Source organism: Alosa alosa, chromosome 15, assembly GCF_017589495.1.
Source record: "Alosa alosa isolate M-15738 ecotype Scorff River chromosome 15, AALO_Geno_1.1, whole genome shotgun sequence".
In the NCBI taxonomy this organism is placed as follows: Eukaryota; Metazoa; Chordata; class Actinopteri; order Clupeiformes; family Clupeidae; genus Alosa; species Alosa alosa.
Genome location: NC_063203.1, coordinates 30,919,970 through 30,934,969, shown reverse-complemented (window position 1 = coordinate 30,934,969; position 15,000 = coordinate 30,919,970). Strand labels below are relative to the sequence as shown.

At 47.1% G+C, this 15,000-nt stretch overlaps 1 pseudogene; it reads left to right on the top strand.

Moving 5' to 3' along the window:
- LOC125307949 overlaps positions 1-15,000 on the top strand; it is a 35,276-nt pseudogene that overhangs the window by 19,645 nt on the left and 631 nt on the right.

Below are 15,000 nucleotides of genomic sequence, written 5' to 3'. Positions count from 1 at the left end.
CACACTTGTCAGATGGAAATCTGCAACCAGCCAGTTACCTGCCTGTTTTGGAAGCGCCTCTGACTCTTTGCCTGTGATCCCGGACCCGGCCGACTACTTCTGTGTTCTCCAGCCCGGTAATCTTGACCTGCCTTCCGTCCCTCTTTCACGAATACCGCCTAGTCATGACTGTACTGCTGCCGGTTCAATTGCTGTTGGGTGTGTGTTTCCCCAGGACTTCCCGGATCATCCAGCTCCTGCCATCGCTGTTCGGCTACTGGGGGAACACACACGCAGACTCTTGAACTCCGTACCCCCGGAACCCCTTAACCCCCAACCCTTAAATAAACTTTTGAGCGTGATGCTTTTTGTGGTCCTCGTCCTGTTTGGTGTCTGACAATACGATCTGACCAAACATGGACCCAGCCGCACGGGTCGAACCAGCATGGAAACCGATTTAACCAGAACCACCCACCGGGCCATGCAACGCCTGGAAGAGACAGAGAGGTAAACCATAACACTGCTGACATTGCCTCCCTACTTCAAGCCATTTTACCAACAGCGTCAGCAGTTCCAGCAACAACAGCAACAACTTGCAATGATCATTCAACTTCTCACCAACCTTTCTCCTCTGCTGCTCCCACCGCCCAGCCCCAGCCAGCCTGCTCACCGGCCCAGCACCCGAGTCTCCTGCCCAGTCACTGCTGCCGTGGCTGCGAGACCCCAGAACCCAGGATCGGCAATCCAGGCGGTTCGGTTCAGCGACCCAACCCAATGCAGGCGTTCCTGGCGAGCTGCGTGTCAGTTTACCCTGCAACCCAGGACTTTTTGCCACTGAAGGGGCGAGGGTCGGTTACGCGTGATCACTCACCTGGCGGGCCGCCTCGACTCTGGGAACGGCGGAGTTCGCGCCAGACCCCAGCATGTGCAACCTTCAACCTATTATTCGCAGAGGGGAGATGCTCAAGGTATTCGATTTGGAATCCACAACAGCCGAGGCATCTCGGATCCTGATGAGTATTCTCGCCAAGGCAGAAGGACTGCGGGGGATTACTCCATTGACTTCGAACTGTGGCAAGTCGGAGCTCCTGGAACATGGAAGCATTGGTGGATGCCTTCCTCCACAGCCTGGCGGACAGGACGAGCTGGTTTCCCATGATCAACCCCCACTCTTGATGAAGCCATTGCTCTGGCTGTCGCATCGACCGCGGGATCCAGGCCCGCCGTCGTGAGCGAGGGCCAGAGTCCATCCACCAGCACACGGAGTGTCCCAACTGCCCTTCTGTCGCACCTGCCACACCATCTAGCCAGCCGGACCAGTCTGAACCGATGGAGATCGGCCGCCCCTAACCCCTGCAGAGGCGCCAGCCGACGCATCACCTCCAACTTGTGCCTGTACTGTGGTGGTGATGGTCATCGAGTAAGCCACCTGTCCAGCAAAAGCCGGAGCTCACCAGATGTAGGAGGAATCGGATGAGCTCAATGAACATTCAGCCCCTCCATCAGCCGTAAACCCTCATCCAAGTCTGTCTTCACCTGTCTGATTCCACCCACACCCTGGCAGCCCTGGTGGACTCTGGGCAGAAGCAAACATTATTGACACAGGACTTGCTTGTCAGCTGGGCCGGAAAGCCATCGCTTGTCCACTCCTGTTCCAGCCGGGCCCTGGGCGGTCCGCGAATTGGCACAGTTACCAGCATCACAGCCCCCATCTCAATGATGGTGTCAGGAAACCACCCGAGACCATCCGCCTTCCCACCTGCTCAGCTCTCCAGGCCAACCCCTAATCCTGGGCTACCCTTGGCTCCGTCTCCACAATCCTCACCTGGATTGGGCCTCCGGAACCTGTGAAAGAGTGGGGAAATGCCTGCCACCCTGACCTGTTTGCGTGCTGCCGCTGCCCCGGCTCAGTACCCCCAGCACTGCCCCCGACATTTCTAATGTCCCTGAATGTTACCATGGCCTCGAGAGGTGTTCAACAAGACCAAAGCCACATCTCTGCCCCCACACACCGTCCGTGCGACTGTGCCATTGATCTCCTCCCTGGGACTGCTCTACCCAAAGGTCACCTCTACTCACTATCCCCTCCTGAAAGAAAAACTATGGAGGATTACATCAGGGACTCCCTGGCAGCTGGACTCATCGCCCGTCTTCCTCTCCTGCTGGTGCGGGTTCTTCTTTGTGGGAAAGAAAGATGGTTCTCTTAGCCCCTGCATTGATTATCGAGGTCTGAATGATGTCACAGTGAAGAACCGGTACCCTCTGCCTTTACTACTCTGCTTTTGAGTTGTTCCAGGGATCCACTATTTTCACCAAACTGGACCTTAGAAATGCTTACCACCTAGTGCGAGTAAGGGGGTGATGAGTGGAAGACTGCATTCAACACCCACACCGCCATTATGAGTACCTGGTAATGCCATTTGGCCTCAACGACCCAGCGGTATTCCAGGCGCTGGTGAATGATGTGCTGCGGGGACATGCTGAATAAATTGCCTCGTGTACCTGGACGACATCTTAATTTTCTCCAGAACTCTGTCCTAACACACCCGTCATGTCCAGCTGGTTCTTTGACGGCTCCTGGAGAACTCTCTCTATGTCAAAGCCGGAGAAATGCGAAGTTCCATGCTCAGACTGTGTCATTCCTGGGATACATCGTCACTGAAGGCAATATCCAGATGGACCCGCAAAGGTTTTGGCAGTTACCTCCTGGCCAGTTCCGGGAATAGGAAGAAGTTGCAGCAATTCCTCGGTTTTGCCAATTTCTACCGAAATTCATCCGAACTACAGCTCGTCGCCGCTCCCCTCACAGCTCTGACCAGCATCAAACACCCCTTTTCTGGACCCCAGAGGCCAACACAGCCTTTCATACCCTCAAGGCCGGTTCACCACTGCCCCCATCCTCCAGATGCCGGATTCAGACCGGCAGTTCGTTGTCGAGGTGGATGCCTCAGACGTGGGGAGTCGGGGCCATACTCTCTCAATGGGCAGAGGAGGACAACGAGTTGCACCCCTGTGCATTTTTTCTCGCCGGCTTTCACCTGCAGAGCGCAATTATGATGTTGGAAACCGTGAGCTGTTGGCTGTCAAGCTTGCCCTGAGGAGTGGCGTCACTGGCTGGAGGGTCCACAGTTCCGTTCCTGGTCTGGACCGATCACAAAACCTCGAATACATCCGCAATGCCAAACGTCTTAACCCCCAGACAGTCCCGCTGGGCCTTGTTTTTCACCAGATTCAACTTCACCTGTCATACGCCCAGGTTCTCGGAACACAAGCCGGACGCTCTCTCCTGTCAGTTTCATAAGGATGACGCCTTCCCAGGAACCTGCATCAATTCTGCCCGATCCTGGAAGTCGTAGCTGCCCTGACCTGGGATATCGAGGAGGAAATTCAAGAGGCCCTCCGCGGACCATCCCAGTCCCAGTGCATGCCCAGACGGTCGCCTCTTTGTCCCAGAGAATTTGAGGTCCCGGGTCATACAGTGGGGACACAACTCCCCGCCTTGCCTGCCACCGGGCTCGCCCAAGACCTTCCATCGCCTTGCCCAGCTTCTGGTGGTCTTCTTTGAGAAGGGATGTCCGAGAATCTCGTAGTGCCTGCCCCCACCTGCAATCAGAACAAGTCCTCCACTCGCCCCCGGGCTGGTTTACTCCAGCCCTTGCCTGTGCCCACACCGACCCTGGTCCCATGTCTCCTTGGACTTTGTAACTGGCCTCCCACCATCAGGTGGGATGACGGGTCATTCTCACTGTGGTTGACCGGTTCAGCAAGATGGCACACTTCATTCCCCTCCCTAAACTGCCATCTGCCAGAGAGACTGTCCAGGCTGTTCTTGATCATGTCTTCCGCCTACACGGGCTGCCCAGGGATGTTGTCTCTGACCCAGGCCTGCAATTCACCTCTACATTCTGGAAGTTCTGCCGCCTTCTAGGGGCCACAGTGAGTCTCACCTCTGGGTTCCACCCCCAGTCCAATGGTCAATCCGGCGGGCAAACCAGGAGCTGGAGAAGGCGCGGTGCATGGTTTCTCGAAACCCCAGGCTTGGGCACAACAACTGATGTGGATAGAGTATGCTCACAACTCCCTCACCTGCTCTGCCACTGGTATGTCACCTTTCCAGTGTGTGTATGGCTACCAGCCCCCCCTGTTCCCCAGCCAGGAAGGAGATGTGTCCTGCCCGTCTGCCCTCGCCTATGCCCGCCGTTGCCGTGACCTGGTCAAGCTCGTGCCACGCTGCTCAAGTCAGCTGTCAGCTATGCCACTGGGGCTAACCGCCCGAAGATCGCCCGCACCGCCACCGTGTTGGCCAGAAGGTGTGGCTGTCAGCCAAGGATCTCCCATCTTGGGTGGAATCGTAAACTGGCACCTGATTCCTCGGCCCGTTCCCTATCCAGAGGGTCATCAGCCCAACCGCAGTCCGGCTCCAGTTGCCAACCTCCATGAGGGTGCACCCTACTTTCCATGTTTCAAAGTCAAGCCGACGCGATGAAAGCCCGCTGGTCCCCTGCGGCTCTCCTCCTCCTCCTCCTCGCTGGGATGCCGGTGGGCTGGTGTACACCGTTCGACCCCTGCTTCGGGTCCAGACGGGCGAGGTAGGGGCCTCCAGTATCTCGGCCGACTGGGAGGGCTATGGACCTGAGGAGAGAACCTGGGTGCCAGCCAGTCGGATTGTGGACGGACACTCATCGCCGACTTCCACCGCCTGCATCCTGATCAACCTGCAATCCGTAGGGGCCGCCCCAGAGGGGTCCCTAACCGCCCTGCCCGCCCGGCTTCCTGTCCTGTGCCTGACCCCTGTCTCGGTACCTGTCCCCGTCTTCTGTCCACGACCCTCCAGCTCCCTCCGAGGATGAGGATGTTCACTGACCCGCTCGAGGGGAATTCTAGCCCTCCACCGGCTCCCCTCCGCCCCTCCCGGCGTGGTGTCACTCTTGGGGACTTCTGGGGCCCGCCCCTTAGGGGGGTTCTGTCATTCTCTCTCTGCCTGGTAACACACGCTGATTGAAGTCTGACCTCCACCTGTTCCTGCTCTGCTCTGCTCTGCCTCACCCTCGTTACCTACCAGCTGCGCTGCATTCACCACTCATCATGCCCTGTATATAAAGCCTTGCTTTTCAGTCCACACTTGTCAGATCGTCTGCAACCAGCGCCAGTTACCTGCCTGTTTTGGAAAACGCCTCTGACTCTTTGCCTGTGATCCCGGACCCGCTCGACTACTTCTGTGTTCTCCAGCCCCGGTAATCTTGACCTGCCTTCCGTCCCTCTTCTACGAATACCGCCTAGTCCTTGACTGTACTGCTGCTTCGGTTCAATTGCTGTTGGGTGTGTGTTTCCCCCAGGACTTCCCGGATCATCCAGCTCCTGCCATCGCTGTTCGGCTACTGGGGGAACACACACACGCAGACTCTTGGAACTCCTGTACCCCCCCCGGAACCCCCTTAACCCCCAACCCTTAAATAAACTTTTGAACGTGACGCTTTTGTGGTCCTCGTCCTGTTTGGTGTCTGACAGGTAGGGGGTTTATTTAAGGGTGTTGCACAGAATACCTTAAATTGTTTCTTTAGTTAAGAAAAAACGTTTAGGGATAGGCTACTGCATTGAAAGGGATTTATCGTCACGAAAATTCTATTGAGATTGTTTAACAGCTGTAACTAGCTGGCTAGTAGGTGATGTTAGTTAGCAACCCACCGAACACAGTGAAGTTTAATGTTCTTATCATTCATCTCACCTTAAGAATATTTGCTGAAATTATCCAGGTAGCAAGTAAAGCATGTTATAGACATGCACTGAGCAATACTAGCTGGCTAGTTAGAAATGATCCTGACTGTCATCAGTGAACCAAAATGAACTTTGTTAATGTTTTGCCTAGCGAACTGAACCGAAGCTCATGGCAGGCTAACAAGACATCCACATCCACATGAAGTTAACGTTAGCCTACCACTAACGTCATGTAAGCCACACAATAACAATAAGGCATGTTTCTGATGGGCCTATTTGACAGAGTAAGCATATTAGCAGAGAGGTTTTATTTTAAATTGTATAATTTTCAAAAAAGTATAATTATTGCAAGTTGCACTACTTTTTGTATTGGTTTTATACAAAATGTTTGTGAAATTTGCACAAAAAAGTTCTGTATTTTGACTGCAATTGTCTTTGCATTCTGATTAGATTCTTCATTAGAATCATGAGTGGCTCTTTGTAAACAGCATCATTTTCTAGGGCCATGCACAACTGCATTACCACTAGTCAGTGAGGAATTCTACATCATGACAGTAAAATAGACCATCCTTACTCAATGTACTGCAGCAATTCCTCTCCCAACTTGTAGAAAATGCTGTGAACATCTGATTATGCATGGAAATTTTGAAAAATACCGTGATGTACATTTTTGGTCATACCGCCCAGCAGTACACACACACACACACACACACACTCCATTAGTGTTGCACAGTGCACCGATACTACAAAAGTATCGCAATACCCTGCAATTAAAAACGTCACGATACCTAATTTTATTAGTATCGATACTTTTAAAAATGACCGTGTTCTTTTGAAGTAATATGCGTGTATGCCAGGCTTTTGGTGCCTCTTCCTCTAGCCGGTGGCTGTGTGTCTTTTCTCCTCACACACCTTAAACAGCGAGACATGGCTGCTAGTTTAACTGATGCTATGGTAACACATAATAATAGACTAATATCAAGTTGATTTACTCACTTGAAGTTTGTGTTGCTATCTTACCCAGGCTGTGGGATTTAGGTCATTTAGGCCTACTATTTGGGTAATGTAATTTAGAAATAGGCTACGCAACTATGGCAAACATCTGGAGAGAGGTCCTTGCTAACTATCCTGCTAGCTCAGGTCACGTCTGTCAGTAGTGCTCACTAAACTCATGAATGAACATTGCAGGACAATCTCTTCTGTGAACCCAGAAAGATGTGTTTTATCTAATGACATAGGAAACATAATGAATTGCATCCACATACTATCCTTATGCACTATCCGCAACTTTTATTCACTAGCCTAAAACAGTGAGACTGAAGGCTAATTACGCTCAAGTATTTCTTAAAGTGACAGGCACTCAATTACACCTACACATCATCAATGTGCACTCAATTAGACCTACACACCACATTAAAGATATGCCTAAGTGTAATAGTTTAAAACTCAATACGAAGTATTCAAATTACTAAATATGTTTAGCTACTAGTAATTATGCAGATTATAACATATACATCATTAACTAAATACACTTTATATGAATTTCAAAATATGAAATAGAAACATTTCTGTGTGTGTGTGGAGAGAGTCAAGCAGAATCTAGGATGGCCACTGGTGTGAATGATCACACTACAGTATATTCAATATTACGGTAACACTTTATAATAACTACACACAATTCATAATTTATTAAGCCTTTGTTACTTATTAGTTAATGGTTTGTTCATCATTAGTAATTTCTTGTTCATACATGATTTATCATCAGTAAAGCATTTGTAGTAAATAAGCTTATCCATAAAATATGTTTGTAAGTACATGATGAAGTAATGAAACAACCACTTCACAACGATCAAATAACGGAAATGTTACTTAATCAAAAATATATTATTGCATCATTTATTAAGTATTAACAATAATGTATAAACATACTTTTAGATATAGGCTTATTTACTATGAACAAACTATTTTTAACTGTGTGAACAAATGCTTTACTGATGATAAATTAAAAATTACTAATGATGAACAAACCATTAACTAATAAGTAACAAAGGCTTAATAAATGAAGAATTGTGTGTAGTTATTATAAAGTGTTACCAATATTACTGATGACGTCAAGGTGGTGGGGGCCCCCAAATCAAACACATTTTTTAGAAAGTATCAAAGAAGTATCGAAATTTTTGACTTGGTATCGGTATCAAAACATTCATTTTGGTATCGTGACAACACTAACACATACATACACACATACACACACACACACACTAAGCCCTTGCATGTGGTTTCCAGGGTCGGGTATCCCAGAGATGAAGACCATTCTGAGGGGGGTGGTGTTGAAGGAGTATCTGACCCTCAAGACCTTTGTGGCCAAAGTCATCGGCCTCACCTGTGCACTGGGCAGTGGTATGCCTCTGGGGAAGGAGGTACACACACACACACACACACACACACACACACACACACACACACACACACACACACACACACACACACACACACACACACACACACACACACACACACACACACACACACACACACACACACACACACACACACGCGCAGCACGCAGCCGTGGCCTACTGGTTATCACTTCGGACCTGTAATCAGAGGGTTGCCGGTTTGAACCCCGACCAGTAGGCACGGCTGAAGTGCACTTGAGCAAGGCACCTAACCCCTCACTGCTCCCCGAGCGCCGCTGTTGATGCAGGCAGCTCACTGCGCCGGGATTAGTATGTGCTTCACTTCACTGTGTGTACACTGAGTGCTGTGTGTGTTTCACTAATTAGGCACCCATTGTGTTTCTATGCATTCCTATTATTACACTTCCGCCATGGGAATCTATGGCAGCCCATAGAACCGTCTGGTAAAAAGTTGAAATTTGGCACACTGATTGGGGACAGTCCCATGATTCATTTCACCAAGTTTCATGTCAGCACCTCAAACGCTCTGGCGCCACCAACAGGTCAAAGTTGGACATGCGTTCACGCATGTAACTTTTAGCCCATTGACCTGATTTAGAATCCTTGGACTAAGTGAAGTTCCGCCAGGATGTTTTTTTCACCTTTTTTTATCAAAAGTGAAACAAATTTTTCACAGGTCACACATTTTGTCCGATCGACACCAAACTTGACACACTTGATCTTAAGACCAAACCTCACAAAAGTTATCCCATTGCATATAAGGGTTTGCACATCACAGCCATCAAAACACATCAAAATCAATGGCAAAGAGGAAGTGAGCTTATATCTCAGCAACAGGAAGTGATCTTATATCTCAGCAACCTTTTTATGTATCAAAACCAAACTTAGTCCATGGACTTCAGACCCCATTGGGATAAGGCTCAAGAAATTTGGTGACCTTTGACCATATTGCAATCCATCAAAAACACTAAAACATTTTCAAGGGCACAAATTTTGTCCAATCATGAAATCTGACACAAATGATCTTTAGACCAAGCCTTCCAAATGTTGTGCTTTTTGTAGCCATATCTAAAACCGTTCAACCTCAACAGTCAATCGAAATCGGCGGTGAAGCCGCCAAACAGGAAGTGAGCTCATATCTCAGCAACCCTTTCATGTATCAAAAAACAAACTCAGTGCATGGACTCAAGACCCGATTAGGAGGACACACAATACATTTGGTGACCTTTGACCTTTAGGGGGCGCTGCAATTGGCTTATACTTACTAGGGGTGTCTGTTAATGCTGTGGGTGGTCCTTAGGCCGACACATGCCAACCTGTGATGTCAATATAATTGATCTGGCCTCCGTCCTGGATTTTGTCCGAAACGTGAAAACATTTTCACAGGTCACAGATTTTGTCCATTTGTCACAGAACTTGGCACAGATGATCTTCAGACTAATCTTTGTATATGTCTTGCTTTTTAAAGCCATATAAAAAAAATCAAAATCGGTGGCGAAGCCGCCAAACAGGAAGTGACCGTATATCTCGGGCAATCTTTGGTTGCTAGACATGACACTTGCTTTGACTGCTTATGGCCATATGTCTGATGTAACAGCATTGAGTTGCCATGGCAACTCCAGCTTGTCTGCTTGGCCCCCTCATTGCTGCTTGCAGTTTTTTCATTGATATCATCAATGTCATCAGTGCAAAATGCTTTTATAAAGTCTAAACAGTTTTTATTCTCTCTTTCTGTGTGTGTGTGTGTGTGTGTTTATCTTGAAGGGGCCATTTGTACATATTGCGTCACTTTGTGCAGCTCTTCTCAGCAAGTTTATGTCTCTCTTCGGAGGAATCTATGAGGTATGTGTATGTGTGTGTGTGTGTGTGTCTGTGTGTGTTTGTGTGTGTGTGTGTGTGTGTGTGTGTGTGTATCTGTAGGTGTATATATATCTGTGTGTGTGCAGGTGTGTGTGTGTGTGTGTGTGTGGTGCTTTCAGGCTCTCCAGCTACCCACTGACTACAAGTGACCTGAAGCCCCCTGGCTCTGATGCTAACCCCTTGGAAAGGTCACACAGTTCACCTAACATCACCAAACCCACTCACCCCAGAGTTCACTATCTTGAATTTCCCCAGGGGATCAATAAAGTATCTATCTATCTATCTATCTATCTATCTATCTACTACAGCATCCCTAACTGAACCCACTCACCCCAGAGTTCACTACAACATCACTAACCTGAGCCCCTTTGGATTCTCACAAGTGTATTAGAAACAAAATGTGTCCAGTTGTGAACCTCTAGATAATCTCCACGCTTTTAACACAGAGGCATAAGCTGAGGGGAGAGAGTTGAGGGGAGAGAGAGAGAGAGCTGTTCATGAACAAAAACTGCTTATCAAGCCCACTGGCTGTAACTGTACTCAGTGAGGGAGAGAGGGATAGAGAGTGAGAGAGGGAGAGATGAAGAAAATGGAGTGGAGACTGTTGGGGAAGACTGATATAACAACCGTTTTAAACCCTCAACCTTAGAGTCCCCCTCTCTCTCTCTCTCTCTCTCTCTCTCGCTTTTCTCTCTCTCTCTCTCTCTCTCTCTCTCTCTCTCTCTCTCTCTCTCTCGCTTTCTCTCTCTCTCTCTTGCTTTCTCTCTCTCGCTTTCTCTCTCTCTCTCTCTCTCTTCCTCTCATCTGGATAGCCCTAATCTGTGGTGTAGAATACTGATGAGAACTGCATTCTGTTACTGCAGAACTCTACACACACACACACACACACACACACACACAGACACACACACACACACATTCTCTCTCTCAAAGGTATGTGTGTGTGTGTGTGTGTGTGTGTGGATGTCCTCACTGCTCTTGTCTCTATCTGATATTCATGCGTTCTAAGGAGCACAGTTTATTTGTCAGACAGGTAGGAGCTCATAGAGTACGCTGCTGCATGTAGGAGGATGAGGCTTCCTTTCCCAGAGTGCACTGCTGCATGTAGGAGGATGAGGCTTCCTTTCCCAGATTGCACTGCTGCATGTAGGAGAATGAGGATTCCTTTCCCAGAGTGCACTGCTACATGTAGGAGAATGAGGATTCCTTTCCCAGAGTGCACTGCTGCATGTAGGAGGATGAAGCTTCCTTTCCCAGAGTGCACTGCTGCATGTAGGAGGAGGATTTCCCAGAGTGCACTGCTGCATGTAGGAGGATGAGGCTTCCTATCCCAGAGTGCACTGATGCATGTCGATGCGTTTCCACATGTGCTTTATGTCTGCCAAGGCTCGCCAACCTGCTTTTCCTCCCAGTGCTACTTTGACAAAATGAACATGCTTTACATTAGTAGTAGCTGATCTCGACCCATGACGGCTAAATAAGCTTTGTATGCATTTTAAGGCTTTATATTCGTACTATATAGCTGATCTCGACCCATGACGGCTAAATAAGCTTTGTATGCATTTTAAGGATTTATATTTGTATAGCTGATCTCGACCCATGACAGCTAAATAGATAACTGATCTCGACCCATGACGCTAAATAAGCTTCTCATTGTCGTTTAAGGCTTTATATTCAGATAGCTGATCTCGACCCATGACGGCTAAATAAGCTTCGTTTTAAGGCTTTATATTTGTATTAGTGCTGTCAGTTAAACGCGTTATTAATGGCGTTAACGTAAACCTATTTTAAATTGGCGTCAATTTTTTATTTCGAGATTAACGTTCTTTTGGTGTAACAAACTTTGTAGTTTTTTCCAAGCTGTTGCAACAACTAGTAACGTTAAGAACTACAACACCACACTGGATCTAGCTAGACTGTGCTGCATGTACACGCCCCCTTTCAGGGGAAAGGGGAGCTGTTTGGATAATGGAAACCTATGCTGCATAGAAGTGGGGGGCGAAAAGGTTATACTTACTAAATCTCGAAACAAGCGAATAAAAAGGCACAAAAATAAGGTTACTGTAAGAGTTATCTGTGTAGCCCTACTAACAAGGAGCAAGCTCACGAATGTAGGCACAGTCAAACTGCCTTTGGCTGACTATAACTAAGTTCGGCAAGCTTAACTTTACATGTCATAACCAGTGTATGTGATACGATTTGCACTAGCTTTGCACCAAATTTCGGAGGAGCGCCTGTTTAATGAAAGAGTATAAGGCTATAAAATAAGCCCTCATATATTTTGTGCTCACCTATATGCCCCAAGATGAACCGAGGCTTTTAATATTCATTATGGCGCCGCCGTATGAAGCGTGGCGGGTCATAGGATTTTAGTCAGATTTGTTTTTTTTTTGTTTGTTTTATTTGATATTGTTTCATAGTGGTGGTTGTTACCAACACGCCAAGTCCAATTCCACCCGACAAAGACTAAAACTGCCAAGGCCATCTCTGACAAACCAAAACAAACAAAAGGTTACAAAGCTAGCTCACTTACCTGCTACATTGTCTAGGATTCTAAAGTAACTACCTGCTAGCTAGGACCTGAATTGTAACGCGTTAAACTTGCCCTGCAGTGTATAGTAATAGCGTGAAGTTGAAAGCTAGGTCAGTGTGGATGAACTGTGGGTCCGACTAATGAGAAGGCCAGGAGCGTAGCTTGCCATCGCCAAGAACGACCGGGGATAACCCAATCCTTACTCCCAAATAACCCAATCCCCTTACTCCAAAATAGCTCCAATCCTACTCCCAGCGAGTGGCCAATGGGCTCCAGCGAGTAGTGGCCAGCCCAAGCTCCAGCGAGTGGCCAGCCCAAGCTCCAGGTCCTTCAAGTCAAAGAGTTCTGTCTTCTGCACGTAGTCCACCAAAGGAGAATGTCCAAACAAGAAAAATCCTAAAAAGGTCTGAGAGGTCATGGGCACGCTGGGTTACGTAGACACAGAAACTCACATAATGGGAAACGCAGCATCACTTCAATCAGTCACCTGTTTCCCATTTTCAAACCTCCAGTCGTCAAACCCACTAATCAGCTGACGCTTCCACAGCCTTCTCCTTATCAGTGTGTAGTTTCCTGACTGTCCCTTTCATTCACCCTTAATATGGTGTTGAAGTATAAGCCCTGTGTTTTTCTTGTCAAGTGCTCTGTTTGGCATTTTTTAATAAATAGCACAAAAGAAATAGCTGTTATGTCCTCCATGAAGTAGAAGAACTTTATGTAGGCCTACACATTTTAGGAACAGATATTGGGTTCTGCCAAAAGTGAGAACAACATAAAACTTATAAAAGTAACGAATTAGCGTAATAAGTTACTCTCCATAGAAGGTAACTAAGTAAAGTAGCAGGGTTACTTTTTGGAAATGAAAATGAGTAACGGTAAACACTACTTTTTAAAGTAACTACAACTTACTGGTCATAACATCCAACACATAAGTCACACATTCATTCTATCACTTGTAATATGAGCATTAGCCTTTTTCCTACAACTAAGGTAGAGATAATTGGCTACATACCTGTTATACTGAAGTTCCACAGTTAGCTAGCTAGCAAACTAACCGTTTTACATGGGATATGGTAAGTTCGTAGCTGATGCGATGTGAATGGAGTTTGTAATGTTGCCTACATCGTTCGACATGGTGGTAGGTTACATACACATAATTCTTTATAACTGCCGTGTTAGTAAAAATTATTGAATGGCCTGCAAATTAATAACTAGATGTAACATCAAGGTGTAATTAGGCTATCTGTCTTTCCCATTAGAATCAGTGATATATATGTATGTTAACTTGTTTTCCGCTAAAATGGAAGTGATGCAGATTAAATGTAGCCTATGATGATCGCCTTTAGTAGGCTACGTAAAGGCATGCTGCACCACACTTGTTTGTGCTACGAACCCGACCAAGAGTAGGTCGTACAATAAACATAGCGCCAGTTCTGAACTCCCAGTCTGCTGAATGGTGTTTCAAATTGCTGTGGACACCGATGCGACATGAGTGCGTGCGCTCTGCTTTGTTTATTCATAGACTGGCGCATTGAATTTCATTCTTTCAATACAACTCTTCCGCACCAGCGTCGCACTTTTGCATGCGTGTAATCCGCGATTCAGTTATATTTGGTCGATTGGTTGGTTTTAATCGTTTGACAGCACTAAGTGGTATAGCTGATCTCGACCCATGGCCCGGCTAAATAAACTGTATCGTTTTAAGGCTTTATATTACATGCTGTATAGCTGATCTTGACCCATGACAGCTAAATAAGCTTTGTATGCATTTTAGGATTTATATTACGTATAGCTGATCTCGACCATGACAGCTAAATAAGCTTTTGTATCGTTTTAAAGGCTCCTTTCAACTCCTTTACCTTCTGTTTGTCAACTGTGCGTTTGATTTGATAGGAAGATCAGATATGTGAACATTGTTTGATTTGATAGGAGAATCAAGATATGTTGGAAACTGCTCAGAGCAGGGAGCTACAGGTAGAGGGAAACCAGGATGTAGGCCTTCCGTGTTACTCAGGTGTGTGTGTGTCTGAATTAGTGCCTTCTGTCTTGTCTGTGTGTGTGTGTGTGTGTGTGTGTTGTACAGAATGAGTCACGGAACATCGAGATGCTTGCTGCCGCCTGCTTGCTTGATTTGGAGTGGGCTGCTGTTTTGCTGCACCCGCCAGTGAGTGTGTGTGTGTGTGTGTCTGTGGCCAAGCATGTACATTTGAATATCCTTGCAAGTGCTGTGTCTATCCATTTGAGAGAATAATGGTATGTTTTTATGACACTTTGTGTGTGTGTGTGTGTGTGGTACAGGTGTCCTGTTCAGTATTGAGGTAACTTCCACCTTCTTTGCGGTGCGGAACTACTGGAGGGTTTCTTTGCTGCCACCTTCAGTGCCTTCATCTTCAGAGTACTGGCAGTGTGGAATAAAGATGAAGGTAAAATAAAAGATAATGTGTGTGTTATTATTAGTGTGTGTGTGTGTGCGTGTGTGTGTGGGGGGTGGTA